The sequence below is a fragment of the Carlito syrichta genome, unplaced genomic scaffold, assembly GCF_000164805.1.
Source record: "Carlito syrichta isolate Samal-C Ts95f unplaced genomic scaffold, Tarsius_syrichta-2.0.1 Scaffold314060, whole genome shotgun sequence".
In the NCBI taxonomy this organism is placed as follows: Eukaryota; Metazoa; Chordata; class Mammalia; order Primates; family Tarsiidae; genus Carlito; species Carlito syrichta.
In genome coordinates this window covers 22,737-28,138 of record NW_007258156.1, presented here as the reverse complement: position 1 = coordinate 28,138, position 5,402 = coordinate 22,737, and the positions used below count along the sequence as shown (strand labels likewise).

The following is a 5,402-nucleotide window of genomic DNA, read 5'->3' as shown; positions in this document are numbered from 1 at the left end:
TTGGACAACATAGAAGTTAGCTGGGCATTGTGATTGGCTGCCATCTTGAAAGGTATGTGATGGAGTACACAAACAGATTAACATTCCACAACTTACATGAGACTGATTGAATAACGCTTTGTTTGTAACCTGGATGCAAGCAAATTTATTACATAAATGTGAGGGTACTAAACATATTGTTCTATTATCTGCTTTTAATCCTTAACTATCATTCATGCTAGTACATAAATGTCAAGCTTATCTTATTCTTAACGACTTCATAATATGAATTTATAATATATGTTCAATTTTGCCACTCACTGCCTATACAACCTTGAGCTAGGATTTAACATCTCTACAGCCTAGCTAGATTCTTCATCTGAAAAATGGGATAATTAGAGTACCTATATTATTAGGTTATGGAGAAAATTAACTGACATAACAAATGTAAAGTGCTTATTATATTGCTGACACATAGTAAAAACTCAATAAAGGTGATATATTATTAGTATTACCATTTGTATGATTATTAATTTTTCAATTCTACATGAACATATAGTTTAATTTTTCATCAATATAAATAACAATGCAGTAGATTTCTTATATTTATTTTTGCACTTGAATCTTTTTATTCTTCCTTTAGAATTAATTTCTACAAGCTGAATTAATAGATCAACAGGTCTTTACATTTAAAATGTTGAGACATATTGTTAGATGGTGTTCCTGAAAGGTTTTATTAAATTATACATCCATGTCTAGGGACATTTCTCCACATCCTTAACATTAAATGTTTAGATGATTACAAGGGAGTCTGGTCTAAAGTCTACCCTTGGTTTCAAAACGAATATCCTTCATAGCCTGTTTTCCTATAATGTTACAAATATTTAAAACAGTAATAAAATGAAAGTTAAATAGTGTTTGGAGACCATAAAAAAAAAGAACAGTTTTTCAATTGTGAATTCTTCTTCTGTTGATAAAGAGGGTATCTGGGGAAGAGTTAAATAATACTTCTGGGGTGAGCGGCCTTAGTTGCTAAGTAGAAAATTCGGAAGAAAAGCCAAGTATGTTTAATTTCCCACAATACATCACTGCAACCATCTGTGAGAATGATAATATTCTCTTTAAAGGAGAAACAATTACTGAAAAGGGGGATTTAGGGAAATAACTTGGTACATATATCTTGTTCTTCAATTAGCTCTTTGTTAGTGGGTTGCTAAGATGCATAAAAATAACAAATTAATGTCTGAAATACTAATGTTGAACAAAAAAAGATCTATAATCTAAAATGAATAATATTCTCAGTCATAACTATGTTATAACTTTATTTGTGCACATGATAATATTATAATCCCACCCTCATTTTGTTTATGGATGAACTGGATGGATGGATGTATAGACGGAGTTTAAAAAATCGTCAATTGATTTGCTTAATAACATTTATTATAACTCTGATAGTAGAATAATATAAATAGTTTCCCCAAAAGAATAAAACTAAGTGGAATGACTACTAAAATATGTGTTAGGAAGACTATTGCTCTTTTTTATTTTATTTCCCCACAGATGCATATTCTTTCAATTTCTTTGATGTTTTTTCTCTCCAGTTTATATCCAACACATCTCTAGACTTAGTCTTTTATCTAATGGCAAATATTTAGTTTCCATCATCAACTTTATGAAAGTAAGACTATTTCCTTAAAAATTGCCTCCATGACAGAAAGAGTTGACTACACAAAGAACAATGCCATAAATTACAGGATCAAATATCTCCGTGAACACGTGCTCCCATCGTACATTAAAATTCATCTCTGTAATGGTGTTACAAACAACATCCTTGAAAAAAATCACAAGACCCTTCAAATTATGTGAAGCATTTGGTTTGCAAAGACAAGTTTAAAAAAAAAATCCCTGTAAAATTTCCTAGAAACACAATTTATGTCCTAACATGCTTAAAGGCTAGGGTTGTCCCAGGCAACAGCAGCTTTTGTTCAGCATTTCTGGCTTTGGATGGATTCGTGGACCGTTTGCAATCAGTGTTGAAATGCAGGCTCTAGTGAAAACTGTGAGAAGCTGAGAAATGTTACATGCATAATTCATAGTTCCCTCATCACTAGATGTATGTGTGTATGAGGATTCAGGGTTACACTGCTACACTAGTTCATTGAAAGTATGAGTTTAGATATAGTCAATGTTTTTTCACTAGGATTTAAAAAACACCATACCTTTCATTAAAAAGAAGATGTTCGGGAAAGCATTCTCACTTTTTAACACTCCCAACTTTCTATCATGACCTACACAGCCCTAAATTATTTGGTTTCTATGTATATGCTGCTTCAACCTCATTATATTCCTGTCTCTCTTCTCCACCTTTCAGCTACGCTGGCCTCCTGACAGTTCCTAGAACACTCCGAGCTATTTTCTGACTGAAGACTTTGTGGACCATACTGTTCTTTCCAACTGTGGTGGGCAGATTAAGATGCCTGATGGCCTCAGTTCTTGGTGTCTTTTTGCCAGAGATCTCCTTCAGGGCCTTGCTGTATGGGCCTCTCCACAGGGCAGCGCACAACATGGCAGCTGACTCCTCTCATTGGCAAGCAAGAAAGAACACTCAGTCTTTGATCACCTAATCACAAAAGTGACATTCCCTTACTTTGCTATATTCTGTTCATTAGTATCAAATCACTGGGTCCAGTCTAAGCTCAAAGAGAGAGGACCACTGCCCCCATCCCCAAAAGGCATGAATTTGATTGAGGGCCCCAACTGAGCCTTCAGAGACCAGACTCCAGCCCAAGAGTGTAACTGCAGCCTTCTGAGAGTTCTTGAGTCAGAGGCACCCAGCAAAGAAGTGCCTGGATTTGTTACCTGCAGAAACCGTAGTGAGTGAGTATTTTTTAAGCCAACAAGTTGGAAAGTTATTTCCAGCAGTGGATAACTAACATGTCATCTAAAACTATTCTCTCGATCTTTGAATTTCAGACTTTTTCCCTTTTTGCATTTCTCAGCTTCCCAGTCACCTGTGAGAGGCTTTCTCCAATCATCCCATGTGAAATAGACTTTCTCCACCGTTCCTTCTCTACTTAAAAACTTATGGGAATTCTTTATTAAATTACCAAGTGGGGTAGTTTTTCATTTGTTTATGGTGAAGTTTAAGCTTAAGAGAGGCCTTATGTTTCTCTTGTTTACAGTGTCTGCACAGTGCCTAATACTTGGTAAGAGCTCAGTAAATACATATTAAACAAACCATTAAGAATGGGCACATGGTGATCTTACCTGAGAAAAACCCAGCCCCACTTGGGATTAATAAACCAAGATGAGTGAGCCCTCAGGAGGTTATACTTACACCCAAACGTCGATATTCCTTTTCCATGCCAAGATTCCTTTTGATTCAAAGTCCAATATGGCAAAAAGATCAGCTGATTCATAATCTTCTAAAGGAAGAACAGGCCCCCCAGAATAAGATTACAGTTGTTGGGGTTGGTGCTGTTGGCATGGCCTGTGCCATCAGTATCTTAATGAAGGACTTGGCAGATGAACTTGCTCTTGTTGATGTCATGGCAGACAAATTGAAGGGAGAGATGATGGACCTTCAACATGGCAGCCTTTTCCTTAGGACACCAAAAATTGTCTCTGGAAAAGACTACAATGTGACTGCAAACTCCAAGCTGGTCATTATCACAGCTGGGGCACGTCAGCAAGAGGGAGAAAGCCGTCTGAATTTGGTCCAGCGCAATGTGAACATCTTTAAATTCATCTTTCCTAATGTTGTAAAATACAGCCCAAACTGGAAGTTGCTTGTTGTTTCGAATCCAGTGGATATCTTGACCTATGTGGCTTGGAAGATAAGTGACTTTCCCAAAAACCGTGTTATTGGAAGTGGCTGAAATCTGGATTCAGCCCGATTCCGTTACCTGATGGGAGAAAGGGTGGGAGTTCACCCACTGAGTTGTCATGGGTGGGTCCTTGGAGAGCATGGGGACTCTAGTGTTCCTGTGTGGAGTAGAGTGAATGTTGCTGGTGTCTCCTTGAAGAATCTGCACCCAGATTTAGGCACTGTTGCAGACAAGGAACAGTAGAAAGAGGTTCACAAACAGGTTGTTGAGAGTGCTTATGAAGTGATCAAACTGAAAGGCTATACATCCTGGGCCACTGGACTATCTGTGGCAGATTTGGCAGAAAGTATAATGAAGAATCTTAGGCGGGTGCATCCAATTTCCACCATGATTAAGGGTCTTTATGGCATAAAGGATGATGTCTTCCTTAGTGTTCCTTGCATCTTGGGCTAGAATGGTATCTCATACCTTGTGAAGGTGACTCTGACTCCTGAGGAAGAGGTCCGTTTGAAGAAGAGTGTAGATACTCTCTGGGGGATCCAAAAAGAGCTGCAATTTTAAAGTCTTCTAATATCTTACTACTACACTGTCTAGGCTACACCAGGATTTTAGTTGGAGCTTGTGCATGCTGTCCTTTTCACTTGATCTGTGATTAAAGCAGTCATATTAAGATGGACTGGGAAGAACATCAATTCCTAAAGTTAGAAATAGGAATGGTTCATAAAATTACAGCTATATCCTGATGCTGGATGGTACTTATCTTGTGTAGTCCTAAACAGGTTAGTATGAAATAGTTTACCATCTCTAAGGCACCACTGCCAATCTACACACACTGCAGTTCCCCCTCAAATCAGATGCGTATTTACTGTGTGTTATATAACTTCCCGGTTCCTTCATCAAACATGCCTAGTCCAGCTGTTTTTCTCCAGTTGGTCACATCCTGGGATCCAGTGTATAAATCCAGTATTGCATGTCTTGTGCATAACTGTTCTGAGGGATCTTATTTTGTGTGCTATTTGTATCAGTAGTATACATTACCATATAATGTAAAAAGAAAGATCAATGCAACCAACTATCCAAGTGTCATACCAACTGAAACATAAAATAAACCTTGAACAGTGAAAAAAAAAAAAAAAAAAAGAATGGGCGCAATTTATCTGAAACTTGAATTGATCAAATTAAAATTCCATAATATTTAACAAAATGAAAGTATATTTATTCCAGAATAGTTCAGTTTTCACAAATTGATAAGTATTTTATAATTATTAGTGTTGGTAGTTTATTTGGGTTATAAAATGACTTTGGAAAAATCTTAATAAAATAGATATGCCATAGATAGGTAATGAACTTCATTTAAACATCTATACCAGATTTATTCTTAAATTATTTTTATACTAGTTTCAGATTTATGGGGACTGGCTGTATTTAATACACAGCAAGTTCAGCTTAGAATGATTCAAGAAACAAAAGAAAGAAAAGGCTTTTTCAGTGTTTCTGAAGGATCTCATGTCTTTTCCAACTTTAGATTCCTCATAGAATAGCATTACTGATTAGAATGTAAGACACAGATGTGCATAACATTTCCTATCGTTGTTT

At 36.5% G+C, this 5,402-nt stretch overlaps 1 pseudogene across 1 annotated transcript; it reads left to right on the top strand.

Annotated features, from left to right (window-relative positions):
- Nucleotides 1-3,286: 3,286 nt before the first annotated feature.
- On the top strand, nucleotides 3,287-4,946 carry LOC103273488 (annotated as a pseudogene). The gene has a single exon (XR_505189.2). The product of XR_505189.2 is annotated as an L-lactate dehydrogenase A chain-like (transcript).
- Nucleotides 4,947-5,402: the final 456 nt, after the last annotated feature.